At 37.8% G+C, this 24,430-nt stretch overlaps 1 pseudogene; it reads right to left on the reverse strand.

Annotated features, from left to right (window-relative positions):
• Positions 1-18,670: 18,670 nt before the first annotated feature.
• On the reverse strand, positions 18,671-19,387 carry LOC149244006 (putative indole-3-pyruvate monooxygenase YUCCA9 pseudogene; annotated as a pseudogene).
• Between the last annotated feature and the right edge of the window lie 5,043 nt (positions 19,388-24,430).

The raw sequence follows: 24,430 nt of genomic DNA on the forward strand, positions 1-24,430 counted from the left end.
CATCCCACTACACTACTGCAAATGGCCTCACGGCCCCTACAGTCTCAAACTTGTTGACCACTCATGCCCATCATTAAATCACCCCCACCATAAACCTAGTTGCAAATAATGGCCAATTTGACCACCTATTTGGCACATGAAGAAAACAAACATCAAGCAAAAACAATCCTCCACGATGTCCAAAACGACGCATTAAGACCCAAATCTTCTTAGTGGTGATGCATATATATGGCTTTAAACTCTGTGCAATAAGTGTGGCCTTTTTGGCCTCTAGAATTCTGCATATGATTGGCCCTTGACCCTAGTGCTTCCACATGTATCCCTCTTTAGGATGAAATTTCCAGCGAGGTGCTTAGCTCTTCAATCAGCCACAATTAGCTATGCAAATGCAGTAGGTGAATAATGTCATCCAAAGGCTCTCTACCAGATTTTCAAAATAATAATTGAGTCACTTGATCACAATAGAGACTTTTATTAACTGTTATGCAAATGGATGACTTCAACCATGCAATTGCTACGAACAAGAACCCCGGACTACGTGTCATTATGCATCACCTCAGGGATTACGACCCCCTTTACGACGCGTTCACCTCAACATCCACGAACCCTTTCTCTTGTGTCTACAATGGTGGCATGCCTCCTCTATCTAATGGACCACTAGGCTCAGGGCCCCCTTTGTTGCACATCTGCCTCAATATCCATGACCTCTCTCTCCTACGCTTGCAATGGTGGCCTCTTGAAGTGACCCAATCTCCAGCCTCAGAAATACCACTACCAAATACCTTAAGAATAAAACACAATATGGATGTGTCGCCGCTCTTGAATATGGATATGTCTACTCGTCATTCAAGCTCATGTGCCCTCACCACTCTCGACCTTCTAGCCCTTGCTCTATCAATCCCACGTAGACCCTTTGTCCATGACCCAATATGTTTCTCCTCGCAGCTTCTTGAGATTCATCTTAGCAGCTCTTTACACAAAATGGTTTTTCAGCCCATATTTTGCACGAGAGATCAACGCCAAAACCCTGGAACGTGTAAATGTGTTAGAAAACCTGCACAGATGAATCTAGCTAGTAAAGGTTGAACGCACAACTTTGCAGAGAAAAAACACTAAAATAAAATCGAAAGAAAAAAAGAATGATTCATTAGAAAATAGGTTACAATGCTCATGATATAGCATTACTGGGTGAAGATCCCAAGGTAATGCACCATAGTGGTGATCAATGAGAAGACAACACCTACAACAAGTTCCGGAGATAACTAGCTAGTTGCGGAGTGAATGGAGCAAATCAAGGAGTAAATCATGCAGAAGAACTAACCAGTTGCGGAGTTAAAGAAGGAGCAAATCAGGGAGTAAATCATGCAGAAGAACTAACCAGTTGCGGAGTTAAATAAGGAGCAAATCAGGGAGTAAATCATGCAAAAGGAATCTTGCATGTAGTCCCATGCTCTAACTAAGTGTCCGCATGTAGGTGTGTAGTACTTCCAACACCCCCCCTGAACACCACTATGGGGAAAAATAGAAAATGGGCCCTGGCAACTAAGGCCAAAGGTCACCCAAAATACAGTGCAACTTGTACTAAAATTGAGGAAAGAGGGAAAACCTCGTGGGAAAAACCCCCCTTCAAAATACAATGTAATCAAAAGAAAAGAGGAAGAAAAGATAGTTGCTAAGCAACTGTGTCCTTCACTCGAAGACGATCGTGCAGATAGCGAAACTTCTGCTCAGTGAATGTCTTGGTGAAGATTTCTGCAGTCTATTCTGCGGAAAGACAAAACTGCAAATCAATGACCCGATCATGTACTAAGTCCCTGATGTAGTGCATATGGATATCTATGTGCTTTGTCCGCTATCGCTATACTGGATCCCTGCAAAATTTGAGAGTGCTCTGGTTGTCACACCAGATGACAATGGGCTGGTGGAACTGGACGCCCAACTCAGTGAGGAAGTGTTGTAGCCACAGAGCCTGAATGGTGATGTTGAGTACTCCTCTGTACTCAATCTCAGTTGAAGAGAGAGCAATAGCAGCCTACTTCTTGCTCGACCAACAGATAGAGCCGGATCCTAGACTGAGTGAATATCCGGAGGTGGACTTGCAATCAATGTTGTCTCCCACCCAATCAGAATCTGTGAAGCCAAGGAGATTCAATACAGTGCCTGCTGCAGAGTGAATCCTGAAGGTGATGGTGCCCTGCACATATCGGAGGATGAGCTTGGCAGCATCCCAATGTAGCTCATGTGCCTCCTGCATGTATCTAGAAACTACCCCTACTGCATATGAGAGATCTGGTCTAGAGTGGGTGAGGTACAATAAGCTCCCCACTAGCTGTCAATAGAGAGTGTTGTCAACTAATGGAGTGTCACCTCCATCCTCAAGGTGGACCCCAGATAGAAAAGGATTCGGTGTTGGCTTGTAGTCAGTCATGTGAAATCTCTTGAGGAGATCCTGTGCATACTTAGCCTGAGAGAGTTTGATGCCTGTGGCATCCTGGCTGATCTCAAGACCAAGAAGGAAGTGTAATGGACCCATGTCCGTCATCAAACACCTATCATGCAAGGCCCTCTTGACTGTAGCAATGGTTGAAGCCGAGCTTCCAGTGATCAGGAGATCATCCACATACAAAACTAAGATAAGAAGAGAATCATGTGTCCTGAGCATGTAAACATTCGGATCAGACTTACATCTTTCAAAGTTTTGTGATAAGAGAAAAGAATCCATCTTTGTATACCAAGCTCTCGGGGCCTGGTTAAGGTCGTAGAGAGATTTCTTCAGTCTGCAGACCAAAGATGAATCCTGAATGAAACCATCTGGCTACTCCATGCAGATCTTCTCAGATAGGTCTCCGTGAAGAAAGGCATTCTTCACATCCATCTGACGTACTTCCCACCCCTGGGTAGCCGCAGTGGCAAGTGCAAGGCGTATGGAATCCATCTTTGCTACTGGAGCAAAGGTCTCATCATAATCAATGCCATGCATTTGTTGGAAGCCTTTGGCTACTAGCCTAGCTTTCTATCTGGTGATTTGCCCATCTGTAGCACTCTTGGTCCTATAGACCCATTTGCATTGGACAAGGGGGACCAGATCCCAGGTCTGGTTCTCAAGGAGGGAGTTATACTCCTCCTCCATGGCAGACTCCCAAGATGGATGCCCAGCAGCCTCAGCATAAGACTGTGGATCAGAAGATTGAACCAAATGACAGTGCCAGGATGGCGATGGTTCAGTGGTAGTGAGGGCAAGAGGAGGCTCAATAAGCTCTTAGCTAATCCTCTACAGATCATAATTATCCTCCACAAGACCATTTATAGCAGTTGGGTGGTCTTGTGCATATATCTCACGTAAGCTCATTGTTCTCTAATTTATGATAGGAGAATTTGATTCACTGCTAGAAGCCTGATCTGGGCTTGGATGTGGATCATCATATGCATGCACTGGATTTGTATCTAAAGACTCTATCTCTGCATCTGCATGCTCTATCGCAGCCTCTGCATGCTCTGTATCTACATCTGAGTGTACTGAGTCATCATCTTGGACATGAGGTAGATAAAAGGTGTCTGCATGCAGCAATTGAGGTGCATGCGAGAGACTTTCCTCAAATTTGACACTTCGCTCAATGATGAGCTTGTCTGTAGAGGAAATCAGGAGTCGGTATCCCTTCACGCCATTAGGGTATCCAACAAAGATGCACTCAATGCTCTGTGGATCAAGAGCTTTGCTCTTTTCAGAGGGGATCCTGGCCCATGCTCGGGAGCCGAAAACCCGCAAGTGGGTGACCTCTGGTTTAGTGCCGCTCCAAGCCTCAATGGGGGTCTGATCCTTGACAGACCTATGAGGAGATCTGTTCCGGATGTAGTTAGCACAATTAAGTGCTTTAGCCCATAGCTTATGAGGTAATGACTTAGCATGCAACATGCAGGAAGCCATCTCTTTGAGAGATCGGTTCTTTCTCTCAACAACTTCGTTCTACTACGGAGTGTATGGAACTGTGTACGACAACTATATGCCGGACTGAAGGCAAAGGTTCTAAAGTGTTGTGTTAACACATTCCCCCCCATTGTCTGTATAGAGGGCTTTGATCTTTCTCTCCGATTGTGTCTCAACTAGTGCTTTGAAATCTTCGAAGTGCGCAAAAACTTCAGATTTATTCCTGAGAAGATACACCCAAGTATACCATGAGAAATCATCAATAAATGTAAGAACATACATTTCTTTGTTGATGGAAGGATGAGGAAAAGGCCCCATGAAATCACTATGGATCAGATCTAGAGGAGAGGATGCTCTGTGAGTCTTACTAGTGTCAAACTTTTCTCTAGGATGTTTGCTAAGGACACACCCTTCACAGACTCCTTTGGAGAAACTGATATTTGGCAAGCCTTCCACCATCTCATGCTTGCTTAGCTGCTGCATATGCCTGTAATTTAAGTGACCAAACCTCTCCTGCCAAAGCTTACTACTATCATCAGCATGTGTAAGCAATAAGGAGGATTCAGATTCAATAAATTTAGAAAATGTATACAGTTTGGCTCTATTGTTTACCTCGCCGGTTGCAATTTTGGAGTTGCTATGTAAGTCATATATGCTCACTGCATCTGGAGTGAATTCCACTCTCTTTCCTGTTGGATACCTATACCAATAGGTTTCATATTTCATGATTGGCAAGAGAAAGTCCAAATATGCTCTGCTTTGGTATCACAAAGATCCCATATTTCCTAAAGAACAGAAGGTGTGTATAGTGTTTCAATGTTGATGACCTTATTCCAATTTTGATGGATGATCCAACAGTTTAAACTGGGTCATGCCATATTTAAATTTTCTGTTTTAGAATAGAGAAAGGAGTCTGTCCAAACTGTTCAATCTTGGCAGACAAGTAGTTTAGGTAGAGAAGAAAAGGTTCCCAACAGCTTAATCTGGGACCTTGGAAGAGATAAGGGTAGAAGTAGATAGAAAAGAATAAAGAAAAAGCCAAAGAAAAGAAAAGGCAAGTAAGGGTTTGCAAGTCCAAGTGCACCCTCCAATGGAGAAACAAAAAATGCTAGGAAAATAGCTGGGTAAGTAGTTGTGGTTGCAGAAAGGGCATTTTCACCATTGCACATATGTCAAAAGATGTATTGCCAAGGCAAAATCTATCAATGGACAAAGTGGTTAATTCCATCAAATTGCAGCAAGGAGCATGACTAACCTCCCTTTCCCTTTCATTTCATTATTAACATTCCCTTTTCAGCTGAGATTCATGGAAAGAGATCATGGTTTTATGGTGGTTCTTGTTCATTCAGAAGCCACATTTCTTGTCTAAAATCTTTTCATTTTGATCTACTCTCAAAACTAAATCAATTTCAGATAAACTCAGTGAGATCCCCTTCATTTGCTCCCTCATTCATATTAACCTCTAATTCTACTATATAGCTCCCCTATCTTACCCTTCCCCTAATAGTATTAACACTATGGTGTATAAAGCCCCAAATTCTATAAATACTCCTCCCCTTGGCATTATAGCCATATGTTCTTCAAAAGGAACCAAAGTGACCTCTGGTCACCTTGGTGAACCTATCACGTCCCATTCCCCCTTGCTACAAGCCAACTTGCTCCTCAAACCACCATTTGCATTGAAAAAACTCTTGTAAACCCTCTTTTACCCCTAAATCCTTTGCAAAAATTACCCAAAGTCTAAAAAGCCCGCCTCTGGCACATTTCCAAAAGGTTAGCGCGCAGTTTGTTTTGAATGGAAAACATTGAAAAACCATCAAAAAACCCACAACCCAAAGTTTTCCGCCCGCGCATATACTCCGAGCACGTTGTTGCTCCGCCCACCGTCGGATCAGGTCCCGAGGATCCGACGATCCACAGCAATATCGGAGCGGCCCCCATGGTGGTCCTTTACCGCCCGAGAAAGTGACGTTGCGTCACGTCACGGGCAGGCCACGCGTCAAACAATAAGGGCTCTCGGAGCCAGGCCTGACACTTTCAGCGCCGTACCCAGACCGCCCCGAGAGACCGTAGCGGCTAGCCTTAACCGTAACCGCTACGGTCCTGACTGCCAGCTGCCCTCCTATGTCATATCGCCACGTCATTTCTGCTCATTCTTTTGCCGTTGATTGATCCACCTCGCTGATGACATGGCTGCCACCTCATCGCCCCCATGGACCAATAGCTTACCGCCACGTCACCCGATGACGTCAGCTGACGTCACCTCACCTTGACCCACCAATAACGTCATGCTGACGTCATCACTAAAAAGCGCCAAAATGGTAAAAAGGTCCATATTAACCCAAAAAAACCGGGTTTTTCTCACTTTTTACTCCTGTCGCTACTTCGGCTCTGCATGGCTGTTTACGTCCAAATTTTCGCCAACCTGCTCAGTTAACCAAGGCGACCTCCAGAGCTCCAACCGTGCACGCCCATGCGACCTCTGTTCGTCAATTAACAGGTATTTACCGTTTGCTGCCCTCCATACGCCTGTTATTGAAATTAAAGTTACTCAGAGGGCTAAGGAGACCTTAAAAATTATATTTTCACCGGCCATTTCCCTCTGCACATCCACATTTGCAACTGTGAAGTCCAAAAACATCAGCCGAGCCTTAATACCTGTAATTTCACTCAAAAAACAACATTCACTGCGTATTCCCGGCTAATTTCTTGTTAAACTCAATTCACCCGCTAAAAGAGGACATAGTGAGACCATAGAGAAGCCCTGCTCCTGAAACAAACAGTATTTCAACTGCTGTTGTGTAAATTCCTCCTCTGGTATCTGAGATACAAACTGTTTTTACAGAAAATCACTTCTAATCTGTGTTGCTTTCATTAAACCATCCACCTACAATTGTTGAACTTTGAAGAAGATCATGGAGACTCCCATTGCTCTCAACATCAAGCCCCTCAATGCCCCTCACCAGGAATTGGAGTGGAAAGCTCTGGGAGATATGGATTACCAAATGCTGGACTGGTTTCTTATGGGCTCCAAGTATAATATCCAGATGCTGAATGAGTTGAAAGCCCAGCACCTGAGTGGAGCAGACATCTTGGGGATTTGGGACTCAAACCTGCCAATCTACAACCTCCCCCAGGTAAATCCTATGCCAGAGTTGATATACAGCTGCCAGGAATGCTATGACCCAAGCCGAAGAGCTGTCATTAGCCCCTCAGGCTTAGTTTTGTTCCAGATCACCTCAGAGAGTATTAATGAGATGCTGCACTTCCATACTGCCAAGCAATTGACCCCCCTCAATATGCAGAATCTGATAAAGAAAGGGAGCAAGCTATCAAGCGACCAACTTATTAAAATCAATCAGCTGTTTGTAAGACCAGGCTCTGAATCTGTCAGAACTCCTCCTATTGGATATCACTACTTGAATGAATTGGGCAGGATGTTAGTGGATTTGATCAGCTATGCCCTAGGATTCAAGGGAATGGAGGATGTGGATGAAACCATAATAGCAATGCTGTCTCTATTCTCTCCTGGTAAGCCCCCAGCTGTGCATTATGATTATGCTACATACATTGCAGATAAAATCCATGACCAGTTTATGAACTTGAAGAGGGAAAGACTATTCAGGTACACCTCATACATATACCACCTCTTCTTGTTTTATCAGCCAGCCACATTCTCTTTTCCTTTGAAGCAACTCAATGCCCAGGGAAATCCAAGGTCAGTTGTGTTCTGGACCTCTGTTTTTCATCATACATCTGTGTCACCTTACACATACAATGAGTTCATTGACTTATTCATTTATCCAGCCTTGGCAGTATTGCATGGTGCTCCTCCTCCTAGACTAACTGATGACATGAGGAGAATTCTCCATTTGAATAAGTCCTACAGCATTGGTAACTGGTACCTCTACCAGAACCACACAGTCATCAGAATATATGGCTGTGAGTTGACCCCTTTTAGGTTGCCAAGGTATGTCCCCATGAGGCTTTTTGCCTTGGAATATTTCAGACAGTTTGGGAACTCAGACTACCTCCATTTTCAGAGCAAGAACAAGAAGTCACAGCTAAAGGTGAGGAGCCAGTTGGGTCCTTTCCTATACAACAGAAAAGAGGAGGGATGGAAAGAGGCAAGCACTATCCTGGAAGGCCTCAGACTGCAAACTAGTTTTGAATGGATACCCTATGACCCCAATCATTTTGTCTCCCTCAGAAGGATAAAATACAAATTGGGTAGTTATGCACACAAGAGACAACCTGAGATTGAACAGTATGCCAATGCATTAAGCTGGGAAGAGGGTACCTTAGAAGAAGAAATAACTGCTGAAGAGCTTCTAGAAAAAGAAGCTAGAAATATACAAAAGCAAGCTGACTTGGAAAATTGTGGACAGGTTCCTCATTCATACAGAAGACAGCTTGGAGCAGCTACTACATCATCAACAACACAGCAGCAAGCTGCCGGGAAAACACCACAAACAGCCAGTAAAGATAAAGGGAAACAGGTGGAACAGCCACCTCCATTGACAGAAGAGCAAGTGGAAACATTGGTGCAACAGCAAGAAGAGATGGAGCAGCAACAAGAAGGGCAACAGCAAGAAGAAGTGCCACTTAAGGAACAGCAACCCTTGCAGCAAGAAAGGGTGATTGACACTCCTAGTTCCACTGAGCAACAGGCTCAGAATATAGTGCCTCCTAGGGCAGAAACTACTTTTGATGCCTCGGTCCTCCAAACCCCACAAAAGGAGGACTTAACCAGGAAAAGAGATAGAGAGACTCCCCTGACTTCATCCATCAATCAGGGAGAGAAAAGACAAAGATTAAATGACTTTCCAGAGGATGACATAGCAATAAGACAAGCAATGGGCATGGGCCCACCCAGCCGAGAAGTGTCAACCAGTTCATTCCAGCATGAACATGATAGAGCTATGGGAGGAGAGGTCAGTTCCTCCAGCCAGCAACAAGAAGGACAAGTAAGCATCAAACAGCAATTTATCGACATTAAAAAGAGGAGTGATCCTATTAAAATACAGCTGTACAATCATTTGCTGAACCTGGCTCCCACCAATCAGCAAAGACTCATGTCTGCCTTTGATGTAAGTGAAGGCAAAATGATCATGAGTCATTTCATGCCCACAGCTCTGCATCCCCAATCTACCTCGGATTACCTAAGGACTAACATGGAGGTTCTGGCTAAAGACATACACCCTATGGATAAAATCGAATTACATAAACAAACTGGTGAAATGGTGTATGCCTCCTTGGCGGATGAAACATTGGAAAATTATAAATTGAAGAGCAGCCTGGATAATACAGCCTCTCAGCTAGAATTGGAGAGGGCTTCATCACAAGCCAAGGACAACAGAATCAAGTCCTTGGAGGATGTAATTATAGAAATAGGACATGATCCTAAAGATGTTAAAGGTATCCAAGAATTGTTAAAGATAAGGGATCAAGACATGGCTGCCTTAAGGAAGAAAATCAAGCTCCCAGCCACCATCCATCCTCAAACAGATGAAGTTGCTCAGCAAAGGCTAGAAAAGGATGCCACAGATCTAATGATATCTCTGTACAAGGAGCTGGTTCGGACTCAGGACCAGCTAGGACAATCAGAAGCTGCAAAGGCAGCATTACAGACAGCATTGAAACAGAGAGAAGAGGGCCAAACTTCCCAGCCCCCTCCGGAAGTAATCAATCTTGAAGAAGCTCCTCCAACAACTACTCTTCCTCCTCAGCAGACAGGAACTACAGCACCATCTACAGCAACAACTACGCCAACAACAGAGCAGACTCCTAGTCTGGATATGCAGAAACTGCAAGCTGAGATCCAAGTTCTTGAATCCCAAATGAAAGAGCTTGATGAAGTCAAAAGGTCTTTGACTAAGGTGAATGAAAGATTTGACAAAAGCAAGCAGAATGAGGCAGCAAAGGAAAGAGAGGTAAAAGCTCTAAAAAAGAGAATAGCTGAACTAGAAAAAGAGCTTGCACTAGAAAAAGTAACAGCAGAATTAAAAGCAGTCCTCTGGGGCAACATTGGTCGATCCATCACCAAGCAGTGGCAGTATATTGAGACTATGGATGAGCAAATAGCACTCATCACAAAGGCAAACAAGGAAATACACAGAGCAAGAGCAAGCCTTGGCCACATGCCAGATGCTGCCAGCAGAATGATCAATATTTTAAATAACAAGACAAGCTCTCAGCTGGCCACAATAGGAATTACCAACAGGACTGAGACAATCTCAGTAGTTAAAAGAGTCCTGACACTAAGAAGCCTAATTGGAACGCTGGAGAGGAGAACACAGGATATGCAGACCGAGATCAACAAATTCCTGGACAGATTCCTGGCATTACAGAACAGAGGCCTCCCCAGCATATTAAGCAGTGTAGGAAGACTTCTTACCCTGGAAAATTACATCAAAAGGGTTGATGCCCATGCTGCAACACAAATTGCAAAACAGCCCAGTACCTCAGCAGAAACAGGGCCAGCATCAGGGCAGAATTTGTATGATAGGGTGGATAACCTGTTTTTTATCATGAATGAAATTGATCACCTGTTTGATACACCACCAAATTTCTTTAAGTATACAGAAGCAGATGAAACTATGCAGGCAATCATAAAACACCAATTGCCCACACAGGAAGTATGGAGGAATTTGACGCAGATAATCTTATCAGGCCCGAACCTGTAGCGTTAATTTTCTCCAGTTTATGAACAGTCATGCACAGGCAGAATTTGGTGGATAACTCCACAAGGAAAAGACAGATGCTGAGCCAACTCAGCAGGGCTATTTACTCACCACAGCAGCAATCACAATCACTGGTGGCAGACCCAAAATACAGCGCACGAGCCATAAAGTCGGGTTCTCCAGCATTTGATCAAAGTATCCCAACCGACTTAGCAGCTCCCAAAGGCTAAAATATCTTCTGACAGAACATCAAGACGCCTTTAATTTGTATTCAATGCTGTAATAAATTTCTGATAATAATATCTCAAAAGTTGGTGAGAACATTAAGTCTGAGATAACTTAGAACTCAGATATTTTTGTAAAATCGTATGTATATATTCGCCCCCCACTGAAGCTTAAGGGGTTGTTGTTATTTTCATTTTGGAGATCTCACTTGCTGTAAAATTCTCAGAGAAATAATACAAAGGGTGAATGGAATTTCCAAAGCTTGGCGTACCTTGATGCATTGTGATGAATGGTGAATGTTGCAGGATTCCAGAGTGTTTCATAAAACAATAAGTCTTTCTTAAATCTCTGTGTTACATGTTTTCGAGTCTTTTGTTCTCTTTTATTGTTTAAATGTTTTACACTTAATAGCAAAGTAGAAGAATAGTTCCAGGATTTAATCACTGATTACCCTGAACTCAATCTGAGCTATTATCCATGTTTTCTTCGGTTACAGTGAATGAAGTGTAATTCTTAATTGCTGCACTTTAAAACTATATCTCTTACAGTGATAGACATTTCCAGGGATTCAAGTTTTGCCCCTGAGACATCTATCCGTTTCTCATACCTAGTTTGGTGGAAATACTTAAATACTTTAGTGAAAATTCTTAAATGCTTTCACTGTTTGTTTCACCTGTTCATGTTATAAATCAAAAATTTTGTTGTATGAAGTATCCAAATGGCCCTGTAAGTTTCACCAGTTCACCTCAAGGTTTCTAGACACCTACAGCCATAGACTCCATTGCCCAATGATATTTGACTCTTTGAACATTATATCACAAGACCTGAAAGAAAATCTTCAACCAAAACATAAACAAAACCTGTGCATAATACCTAGCCTAAAACACTATCATAACAGATACAAATCATAAAGAGAGAGCCCTCTCTGATCACAGTTTGGCTAGAAACAGTGATCAAAAGATTGGTTAGTGGTTACCCCGGCCGTATTCCCTTGGGAGTCATAGGGAACAACCTGGGTGTTAACATTTCCGATGCCGGAATGAGTGATCTGATAAACTGAAAGCAGGTTCACCGAAAGTTTTGGAACATGAAGCACATCTTCAAAGCTTCTGTGTAAAAGTTCCACTCTACCTTTTCCGGTGACCTCAATAGGTGAGTCATCTCCCATGAGGATGGGAGGTCCTTTGCATGCATCCAAAGAGGAATAGAATTCCTTTGTAATAGCCATATGATGTGATGCACCAGAATCTATAATCCATGCATCAGGGGAAGAATTAATTGCAACTAAAGCATGAAAATTGTTACCTTTCCCGTGTGGCAGATCCTCAGTTTTCTTCTTGGCGCCCTAAGGATGTGGTCCCCAAGGTTGTGCTTCTAAAGGATTTCTACCATTTGGCCAATTTGTTTCTTCATGCAAGAGGATTCTCGATGGAATCCTCTTTGACAGTAGGTGCATCTATTTCCTTTCTTCCCTTTCTCATTTCTCACGCTGGAGGAGTCATTGAAGGGCTTGGTGTACCCTTTATTCTTTGGATGGGAATGCGCTTTTCCCTTGTCTTTTTGTTGCTGATGTTTCTGATTTGAATCAAATCTATGATTTTTATTGTGGTTGCCATCATGCACAGCAAGTGCATGCACTTTTGGAGGTTTGATTTTCCCAATGCCAATGAGTTTATCTTGCTCAAAAGTAAGGGACTCCATGAACTCTTTGAGAGAAGGCATAGTGTAGGATTTACTTATTGTGAGCCTTACTGAATGAAATGTAGACACAAATACGGAGTATTCCGGTCTGAGCTTTGACATAATAGAGAGAGCTTGGCGACTCTCCTCCTTGGATTTGTCAATTCCACAACCCTTGAGTTGTAGCAATAGATCATTATATTTGGTGAAGAAGTCTTGAATTCTGTCATAGTTCCACGGATCCAATGACAACAGCTCCACTTCGAGCAGGTGTCCTTTCATCTCATCCTATTTCCTGTAGATTTCTTCAACCTTTTTCCAAATCTCATTGGGAGTATTGTAGGCAAATAGATGAAACTGCAACTCTGGAGAGATGCACATGCATATGGATCCGTGGGCCTCATCCATACGGTTGAGGTACTTGGATTTCTCTATGGCTGAAGTGGGTTCCACTTCTGCAGCCATGGTAATCCTGTACAACCCTTTTTGACGAAGGTATCGAGCCATTTGGTCCTTCCATTCGTGATAGTTGTACGGTGTTAGGATCGATGCTTTGGGAAACTCCATTTTTTTGTCGATCTTCGATCTCCAAGATGTAATACCTGCAAAATAAAGTACTGGTGCGCCTTTTATCTAGCAACCTGTGGGCTTTGATACCATGTAAATGTGTTATAAAACTTGCACAGATGAATCTAGCTAGTAAAGTTTGAATACACAGCTTTGCAGAGCAAAAACACTAAAAGAAAATTGAAAGAACAAAAGAATGATTCATTAGAAAATAGGTTACAATGCTCATGATATAGCATTACTGGGTGAAGATCCCAAGGTAATGCACCATAGTGGTGATCAATGAGAAGACTCAACACCTACAACAAGTTCCAGAGAGAACTAGCTAGTTGCGAAGTGAAAGAAGGAGCAAATCAGGGAGTAAATCATGTAAAAGAAGTAACCAATTGCGGAGTTAAAGAAGGATCAAATCAGGGAGTAAATCATGCAAAAGGAATCTTGCATGTAGTCCCATGCTCTAACTAAGTGTCCACATGTAGGTGTGTAGTACTTCCAACAGAACGCTTTATGTTCAATATGGCTACGATAGATATCGGCAGCAAAACAAAACACACCATTTGAATTACTTCTCTTTTTCGCCGTGAAGGGCCTTTGAAATTTCATCTGGTGTATTTTCCTTGTAAATTACATAACCACCAGGTATAAATGTGACCCAAAATATCACCACAACATCTTCTTCAACCTTACATTATGATGCTACTACCAATGCTGAGATCTGGTAGAAATCAATCTCCACAAACTTGAATCTCCTAGAGTGAAAATAAGATTGATATATAAAGAGGTAATAGATCTTAGTTACTAATAATTAATTATTTGTTATTAATAAATTATTTATTATTAAAAATATATTTATTTATTTATTTATTACATAATAGTTAGTAATTACTAAATTAATTAATTATAATTAATAATTATTTATTTATAATAATAATGGTTTATTTATTATAATGAATAAATAAAATAATTATTTAATTATAATAAATTGTTTATTTTTCTGCAAGTATTTCTTTTCTTATAAATTTGATTTATAGGATTTTTAATAAGCTCTTTTATTATAATAATAATAATAATAAATTATTATTTATTCATCTTTTATTTCACTTGTTTTCGCTCACAGTCCTCATGATGGATAAAGGAATCCACAAGATTCATCTAATATGATCTTGAGTACACAAGATTCATTTAATATTGTCCTGATAAATTCCTTTAGGATTCACAACGTCAACAACAACAAAATTTTTCTGATAGTGTAAAAAATCCAAATCATCTTTCTCTTCAAAAATAAATCTAACAAATTATAATAAAATTTATAAACTTAATTTTTTCTATCAAATTCATTTTTAACCAATAATATAATAATAATTATCATATAAAAACATAAATATTAATTAAAATAAAAAACCAATAATATAATAATAATTATCATATAAAAACATAAATATTAATTAAAATAAAATCTAACGCATTATAGTAAAATTTATCAACTTAATTTTCCCTATCAAATTCATTGTTTACAATAACATGATAATAATCATATAAAAATATAAATATTAATTAAAATAATACTATTTCAAATATTTGAAAATAGTGTTTTTGCCGTACGAGAAAAGCATGATTATATTATAACGATTTAGTCCAAATTACAAAACAGGAAAGTAGAGAGCTAATACATACAGCTCGATAAGAAGTCAACCTGCAAAGGTGCAGGAAACAAATCTATACCATACAGAAAATTACCAAGAAGATTCTGGAACGCGAAACACGACAAAAGCTCCTCCTTTCAGATTTCTCCGCATGACGTAAGTTGGAGGATCATAGGATCATGATGCATTCTTGAGGGACTGAGATATATCCTGCGCGATCCGCTGACCATCCTCCGAAGCTCCGAGCAGACCTCTCTTTCCGAAGCCAGCGACATACAGACCGTGACTTCCCTTCCAGTCGCTGGGAGGCCGATTACCTGGACGTCCGTCCTCTGGGAAAAGCTCTCTGCCATTCTGCAAATTAAATGCCAATTTTCAAAACCAGAGATTCCAGGACAAACGCAGTTCCAAAGCAGAAAATAACTGTTCAAGCATACCTTGAGCCAGCGAAGTACTTCACTCTTGTAACCAGTCGCAAAGATTAGGGCGTCGAAATCCTCTTCGACGCCATCTTCGAACACGACACCAGTAGCCATTACGCGGATGAAATTCGGGACGACCTGCGATTAAGAATGTAATGGAGAACTTGGATTGACGTCGAATTTCTTAGCGAAGAATGCAGTCTATTTACCTTAATTTTGCCTTGCCTTATTTTGTCAACAGTGCCGTGGTCAATCACCGGGGTTTTGCCGGTCTTAAACTTGAACTCTAAAGGTCCTTCCACGGGCCGCGGTAGTCCGTAAGAAGTTGTGTTGCCTAGCACTAGATTACTGTACATCAGGAGCAAATTGTCCACCATTCGGAGAGGCAGCAGTTTATGCAGCTGAAATGCAAGCGAAACTGTGGATCTTCCAAAAATCTCTCGCGGCAGGACATGATTCTTACATACAAAGTAAAAACACAGACCAAATTATCGTTCGGACAAGATATACAAAAATGAATAATATGGTAGAAACAGTGAAATTTCGAAGAACAAGTTTATTGGGGCGAATTAGTTACCTAGATGCCGGTTAAAAAAACATGAAAACTTTATTGGGGCGAATTAGTTACCTAGATGCCGGTTAAAAAAACATGAAAACACTACAAAATTGATTTAAAAAAATCAAATTTTCATTTTTGTTATTTAACGGTGGAAATATTAATGCCAACCACCGCCTTAAACACACTTACCACTGCCTTAAACACACTTACAACCAGCGTGCTTGCCCAGTAAACTATTCTACGGTTGCGAAGAATAACAGAAGACAGAACAGAAGTTCAGAACGGACCATTCCGCAACACATCACATAAGTTAAGGCATTTAATGAAGTTTATTAAATAGATATGGGCAACCATTCATTCGGCGATTATTACCCACACTCCACGACCGTGCAAATTCAGAAAATCATTTACTATGTAATATCGTCCAGGTTGTCTATTAAATATTTTCTCATGTTCAGCAAGTTAGAGAGGGAGTCCTCAGCTAATGAGGAGAAAATGGTAGAGGAAACCAATAACGCTAAGTTTGTTTTTTTGTACTTGGAGTTGCAGCCTCGTAATTTCTTTGTGTTTCGACATATAATATAAAGTGTGGTTAGTTGCATTATGGTTTTAATCTTACAAAATTCGGCAACCTCTTTTATTTTACTCTGTTTTGTCGTAAGTAAACTCTGTATTTTAAGTCCCTGTAAGATTTACCTTTAGGCAAGTGAAGATTGACTTTGTCAACTTTGTCGCAACTTCCTCTACCCCTAAATTTATTTTCTAACATTAAAAATGAGTTTTTGATTATATATAAATTCAACATTTTGAACTTTGTATAGTAAAATCACAGAAAATTCACAGCTCACACTTGTAAATTTAACAATTCTCTACTAAATTACCTAATTCTAGGCAATTCTGACCAGAAAAAATGCCAAAAACACCGTTCAAAAATTCTAAGAGATATCTACCGGAAAAGTTTTCTCGAGGGTTGGCCTCACGAAAATAAAAGAAAGGAGTATTATGTTCCTTCACAGCTTAAGAAGACCAAGAATCTGGTTCGCTTAGTGCTGCTTGATAACAAGAAGCGGATTTTTTGTAGGGGGCTTTTGCTGACCTTTCTTGTGGCGCCCGATGGGTTTTATATCCCTCCCAAGATCACTTTTACGAAGGAAAATTAGGTGTTGGCTCTGGAACCAATACAGAAGCTGGACTTCTTGCGTGATGAAAGTTGGGCTCTTCAAAGGCATCAAAGTGTGTATATTTTTGGGATTGAAAAGTAATTTTGGATTGGTTTTGTTGTAGATCTAAGCTCAAGGTTCCTCGGCTTAAATTTTGGCAGAACAAGATGAGGGCCTTTCAGGAGGCTTTCGACCCAGGTCCAGCATGTTTTCCCAGAACACAACACTCTAGCTGATCTTTTATCTATAAAGACACTGATTCTTGAAGCAGGTTTATGTATTGTGATTGAATCTGGCCCTAACGGTTTAAACTCTGTTTATACTATACCTTCAAGACTTTTTTACTTATAGCAGTTGTGTCTTTTCAGACTGTCATCTCTCCCCTTTGGGGACTGTTTTTATTCATAGTTTAGCACTGTGTATTCTGTGCGTCTGTTCTAAGGTTTATCTTTCACTTTCAGCTGAAGGTCAATATTTCTTAGGCACTCTTTTTGGTTTAAAGCATAGTTACCCAGTTCGCCCGAATCGGGCTGAAAAAATCAAAAATTCGCCAATTCGATACGATTACCTTATTATTCGATGAAATTCGATTCGGTTTTCAACTATAGGTGGTTGGATAAGCGGTTAAATGAAAAAATAAATGCTTCAAAATCTGCGCGATGGGTGGTTCACGTAAACAGAACAGGTTGTTCATTTAAGAGTGATGTTAATGGCGGAATAAATAGTGGTAGGATGCCATCCGCGTAGAAGGAAAGAAATTGGAGAAATTGAAAAATTACAATGGAATAGGAAAGTTTGTAATTTTTCAATTTTATTATTGTTTTTATGAATTAAAAAGTTAGTAAAATAGGAAAAAAAGATCTGTTACACTGAATTCGTTATAGTTTGTTAATTTGTAATACATGTTAATTTTACAATGACTGATTTTATGGAATTTTATATATTTTTAAAAATGTTTATATTTATTAGGAAGGATTATCTATAAATCATTTTTAAAATTAGAAAAATATTTTAGATTTAAATTTAGAAATAAAAGAAGTATTGAAGGAAAGGGAAGTTTTTTTGGTAAATTGTAATGGTAAAATTATTATATTATCTAATTTAGTAGACCTTATTCAAAATTCAAAATAAATTTAGAAAAAAATAGGCAGAAAATATTCGGGACTAATTTTTAAGATGTATAATGTTGAATTTTTTTCGAATTAAAAATTTCTTGTTCAAATTTTTATCCTATCCTATAGAATTCGAATTCTGATTCAACTTGGTAACTATGGTAAATTCGGATTCCAACTTGGTATATGATAGTGCTATTTTTATTTCAGTGTTGAGAGGCTTCTTGGACTCTGCTCATTACATACATTCTTGGACATTAAGAAAGTAAATTGTGACATAAATAGGGTTCGGCCTCCGGTTTTCATTGCTGACAGGAAACTTGAAAGACGAAAAAATTCTCCACAGCTTTGCAGAAAATCCCGATTTCCAACAAAAATCGTCACAGTATAACGATTCCGGCATAATTATGTCAAAGATCCATAAATTGCTGTACGCAGCTATAAATATTTTTTCCCTGTATCTGGTTCCTGTCTGCATACTCACAGCTTTGCAGAATTTTTTATTTTTTTTTCCGAGGCAGATTTCGTGATTCAGGCATAAAGATTCATAAATCGCTGCATGCAATTGAAAACATTCACTTCTAAAACGAAAATAATGTTTAATTATTGCGGCGTCTCTTTAAATTTTCCGGCGGAAGATGCAAAAGATGTAAAACCTAGCGAAAAAATTGAAATGGCTGTACAGAAGGAAGATTTAGGGGTTTTGACATATCATTACCGGACTACGAACTACGATAGACGGCCTCGGCCCTGCGTCGTTCTTTACAAGCTCCAGCGCTATTTCCATGCCAGAATTTCCGCATCCCACGACAAGAACTCTCTTGCCTTCGAAATCTTTTTCATTTTTGTAATCAATCGAATGGATAACAGTTCCTCGAAAGCTGTCAAGCCCGGGAACATCTGGTATGAACTTTTCACTGAATTCGCCTGTCGCCACAACTAGAAACCTTCCGTGGTACTCCCTCTCAGAATTATCCGAAGAACACCTTGCAATGACATGCCATCTTCCCGTCTCTTGACTGAAGCTCGCAGACTCCACGGTCTGGCAGAACTGCGGCTGAATATTAAATCTCCTAGCATATTTTTCCAAGTAGGCAACAAAATGGTCCCTGGTAAGGAACACAGGGTATTCATCAGGAACGGGCATGAGAGGAAGGCTGGAGTGTTGCTTGCTGCCCTGCAGCGTCACCCGATCGTACGTCCGGTTTTTCCACAGGGACCCCACGCAAAAATCTCTCTCCAAGACGAGACTGGAAATTCTGAGGTCTGCAAGGCATGCTGCGACAGCCAAGCCAGACGCCCCAGCGCCGACTATTATAACTTCTTCGTCCCTATTTTCATCGAATGATTTGTCGTGTTCCTTTTTCCCAATCTGTTCCGATGGGCGTGAAAAGTTTGGCATTTGGTGAACTATTCGACTTCTGCAAACGATCCTAGTTAAAAGACCAGCTTGCACGATCTCGTCACACACCAAAGACCAAAAGGCAGGTTATCCCGGTATGTTTTGGAATGTCATAAATAAGAAGAGCGTTTCCACAATATTGTGAAGTGCGTTGAATGGGGTCATATTAATGTAATTGTAAGCTATAAATAGAGAGGAAAGAGGGGAGGGCTGTGTTGAAAAATGACACATTACATTATCACGATTATAATGACATGAGAGAATAACTCCCTTGTGAGCTTATTTAGTTTCAAGTCAACAACCGCTTAAAACAATGCGATAGCCGTGTTTACCTGACAAGGTTATAGATTTTTTTTTATAATAGTTTTTATAAGAGTAAATTAAATAACTAAATATTAATAAAAAAAGAGTATTTATTTATTTTTTATATTTTTCTTTCCTATTTAAATTTTTTTGAGATTTTATTTTTTTGAGATTTTTTTTTACATTATAATTTTTCTCCGTTGATTTAGTATTTGTATAACATACAATTATTATAAAATTATATATTATAAAGGTTTTTTTTTTTTTTCTCAATATGACTTAGTATTTGTATGGCATATAATTATTATAAAGTTTTAAATTTTATATAAAAGAATTATTATTCACTTGAAGATATAGAACATTTGGGACTACTTATATTATAATAATATTCTTTCATCAATATAGTGTATTTAACTTTTTGATAAACTTTTTCTAAATGTGTAAATAACTTTGTCAACCATTTCCAAAAACAAAATAAACCCAATTGAAAAACCTTGCTCTATTCAAATGTATTCCTTAAATCTTACATGATTTGATTTTGATACACCTTTTTCAAAATCACCACAGAGTCTATGTCCAACAATGTTAACCACTACTTAGAGTGGTGAACAACCTCCCCCTCAAGGAAGCTCAACAATAAAGATCAACCATTTACATAATGATACACAAACATTGTCAAACATTGAACCATAAAAAAACTATACATATGTGTGCATATATATGGTTTACTGCCATATGCTCAATTACATTATGTAAATGTTAAATCGTGCCCCAAATACCTTAGAACCATCATATTTTCATTTGTTGATTTTCCCTTAGTTGTATTCCATGAAATCATGCATATATTTGTTATCTCTATTTTTGTTGTCCCTAGTATATAATTTTTGGTGTGCCTAATTCAATATCCATGAATTATTACAATATGAGGATACTTGAATAAGTGTTACTTCTCATCATACATCAATCATAAGAGTTAGAGAGCTTTGTCCCTTTCTTTGCAAAGAAGATCTTTTCAGCACTCCCCCTTAGTCAAACAAATTTAACCATTAGTCAAACATAGTCAAACAAATTCAACTATAGACAAACAATTTTAACCATTAGGCAAACATAGACATAGACAAACATATACATAGGCAAACATAGTCAAACATAGACAAACATAGTCAAACAAGTTTAACCATAAAAAAATCAAAGACAAACAAATTTAACCATCAGTCAAACATAGACATAGTCAAACATAGACAAACATAGTCAAACAAATTTAACCATTAGTAAAACATAGACAAACATAGTCAAACAAATTCAACCATTAGTCAAACATAGTTAACCATAATGCTCAATCAAGGTCTCTAGGTCAACAATGATCAACTATGGTCAACCAAGATCAACTATAGTAAACCAAGATCAACCATTGTCAAACATGGTCAATCGAGGTCAACCAAGATCAACATGGTTAAGCATGGTAAACCATGGTTAGCCAGTTCACTATTGTATAATATGGTTAACCATAATGGTCGATCAAGATCTCTATGGTTGAATATGGTCAACCCTCTTCAACCATGGTTGACCACATCAATCATCTCAACCATTATTATAACTATTTTTGTAACATTAATATAGTTCAATATGGTCAATAATGGTCAATAAGGTTGATGGTAGACCTCATCAACCATCTCATCCATTATTCTAACCATTTTTGTAACATTAATGTAATGCTAGCATTAATGGTCAACCTCATGAACCATGGTCAATGAGTCCACCCCACACATGTCAGTACTACTAGCACAACCACATGTATTAATGTGGTTGAAATAGGCCAATCAGAAGCATTTTCCACCTTCCATCTTTTATACAACTAGCACAACCACATGTATTAATGTGGTTGAAATATGCCAATCAGAAGCATTTTCCACCTTCCACTTTTTGTAGGCTAATGAACATATCAAAATGATGTCAATTGATGTATATCAACACATTAGTAAATGTGATTGTGCTAGTTTTCTTTTTGTTTGGATCACAAGTGAACTTTCAATTTAAATCTAGTGCTTTTAATTGCCTACTTTTCAAGCCCATGGATTTTGAATTGCTTTAAGAAAAAAATTGATCTATAAGTAATTAAGATCATAAATAATGTTGGTTGTATCCAACGAAGGCAATAGTGTTATCATTACAGGGTTGTAAAGAGGAACACATAATTGACACTACCTCTATTTTGTCTAGTCATATATTTCTTAATTGGATATGCATTTAAGTAATTTTACATTAAACTTATTTAACACATCTCTTCGATCTATACTTTGCTTAATTCTTTCTACAAATTATCAACAAAATTTTATGTATTTCTCCATGTTAAGTGTCATGCCAAATTGGTCAACCCTATGTAATTTTGCATTATATTAAACAATTTGTAATTCCGATTGAATGTGGCATCCATTTAGTTGTATATGCTTATAATGTAAATGTGATTTGAACAAAGTCCTACCAAAATTACTACTTTGTAATTGAATTATAAAATTTTGTTTTTTTTGGAAAATAATTATATGAATATTCATACAATTGTCTTTTGTAAAAAAATTTATAAAATAATTTTGTTTTGTAAAACAATTTTATAAAATAATGATTTTCTATTAACTTACAAAAATACAAAATATATATTAATTTTCTCCATATACTAATATAAAAAAATACTTAAATGAAAAAAATAAAATTATCAATAAATCAATTAATTCCAATAAATATTAATTAATTTACAAAGCCTAGAATTTGTAAAGATTATACAAAACTATAAAAAAATCAGAAAAATCAACATAATACCTAACTCATTGTTGGTCGACAAAAAATATTTAATTTAAATACTAAATTAAATTTAAAAAAATAAATAAATAAATATAAAAGGTTAAACACACCCTTAAAATATTCTAAATCCTATTATTTGTGATTTATATTAATAAATTGAAACATAAATTTATATTAACTCATTATTTACGGAACTAATAACCGGTGTGAAAAATAAAAGATAAAACTCTCTCTATATATATAACAAATAGCAATGGAAAAATCAAATAGCATTCGCCCAGCCCGCACGATATCGTCGTCAATGAATTCGATGCTCACGGTCCCGTCTTTCCATTTATAATACAAATCCTAGCCTTTTCCTACAGATTTTTAGATTTCAAATATTTTTATTTTAAATTAAAATGCAAAATAAATTTGATTTATTAAAAATATTAATATTTTTTCCTTAATTAAAAAATAAAATGAATTGAGATAATTAAAGGAAAAACGAATGGGGAAATTTACCAATTAAAATTAAAATTTATTACATTCTTTTTATTAGAAATTTATATTTTTTATTTTTAAATTTGAAAAAAACAAAAAAAAACCTAAAAATTAATATTAAAGTTTAACTTTTATTGAATTTTATTATGCTCATTAATATTATTTATTTTTAAAAATAATCTAAGTATATTTTTAAAATTATTTAATTAAAAAAATAAAATTAGACAAATTAAAATACTATAATATGAAAGTGCATATAATAATATAGGGAAAACTATTTACTAAAATGAAATTTCATATTCACAAAATGGAGGAAAAATGAATTGGGAAACTTATCAATTAAGGATAGGTTTTAATGTTTTTTTTTACGAAGAGTACACTTTCTTTATTCATGGTTTTACTTTTATTCTTTTTGCCGAGGAGTACACTTTCTTTCTTCATGGTTTTATTAGAAATTTATAGTTTTTACTTTTAATCGGAAAAACAAAAGAAATGAAGAAAAAATTTAAGATTAAAATTAGAGTTTAATTTTTATTGAATTTTATTCTTCTCATTAATATTATTTATTTTAAAAAATAATCTATGTTTTATATTCTTAAAATTATTTAATTAAAAAAATAAAAGTAGACTTACATATAATGATATAGGGAAAACGGTTTATTAAATTGAAATGCCGTAGTCTAATATTCTTAAAATTATTTAATTTAAAAAATAAAGTAGATTTACATATAATGATATAGGGAAAACTGTTTATTAAATTGAAATGTCGGAGTCTAATTAGCGGGAGTAGCAGGAGGAATTGCTTGTAAAGTTATGGAAATTTCAGTCATATTTACAGAAAATTTGGCGAGGAGTTTTGTAAATCTAAGTTATAGTTGTTAAACTTCAAAATTTTAGGTGTCCTAGACTTTTTTGATGGTGCTGAATCCATTTCTACCATCAAAAAACACGATTCAAACACTGTGTCTACAAGATTTTTTGAAATTTTTTTGCTCAGATTCTGACCACTTTTAGATGTCTAAGCAATTCCTCCGTCTTGTTAAAGGAATCGAAATTTGACATTTATAAAATTATTAATAATTAATTAATAGTGAAATAATTAAAATAGTAAATCAAATTATATTTTAGTTTGGCCATTTTCATTCTAATAATATTAATTATTTTGCTTTTTTTTTTAATGTATTATTTTATTATGAAATAAATATTAATTTGATTGGCTCTCTGTCTGCAGGGCGGCACCAAATACTGGAATACCGCCATCACGCACCAATATCCACTCAAATAGACACGTGGCACAATCGAGTTCGTCTGATCCAGCGATGATAGGGTTATGTATGTATGCGTGCCAGCTGTGTTAAATTTGTAATTTTACAGCGCGCGGTGGTTTTTGGAAAACCGCCCGGTCTCCCCGCACCGCCATTCTCCAAAGACTGTACGAGCAGGAGGGGCTCCGAACACAATCACTCTCCA

The sequence above is a fragment of the Pinus tabuliformis genome, chromosome 8 (assembly GCF_031772625.1).
Source record: "Pinus tabuliformis cultivar Carrire ecotype Pingquan chromosome 8, CPIR1, whole genome shotgun sequence".
In the NCBI taxonomy this organism is placed as follows: Eukaryota; Viridiplantae; Streptophyta; class Pinopsida; order Pinales; family Pinaceae; genus Pinus; species Pinus tabuliformis.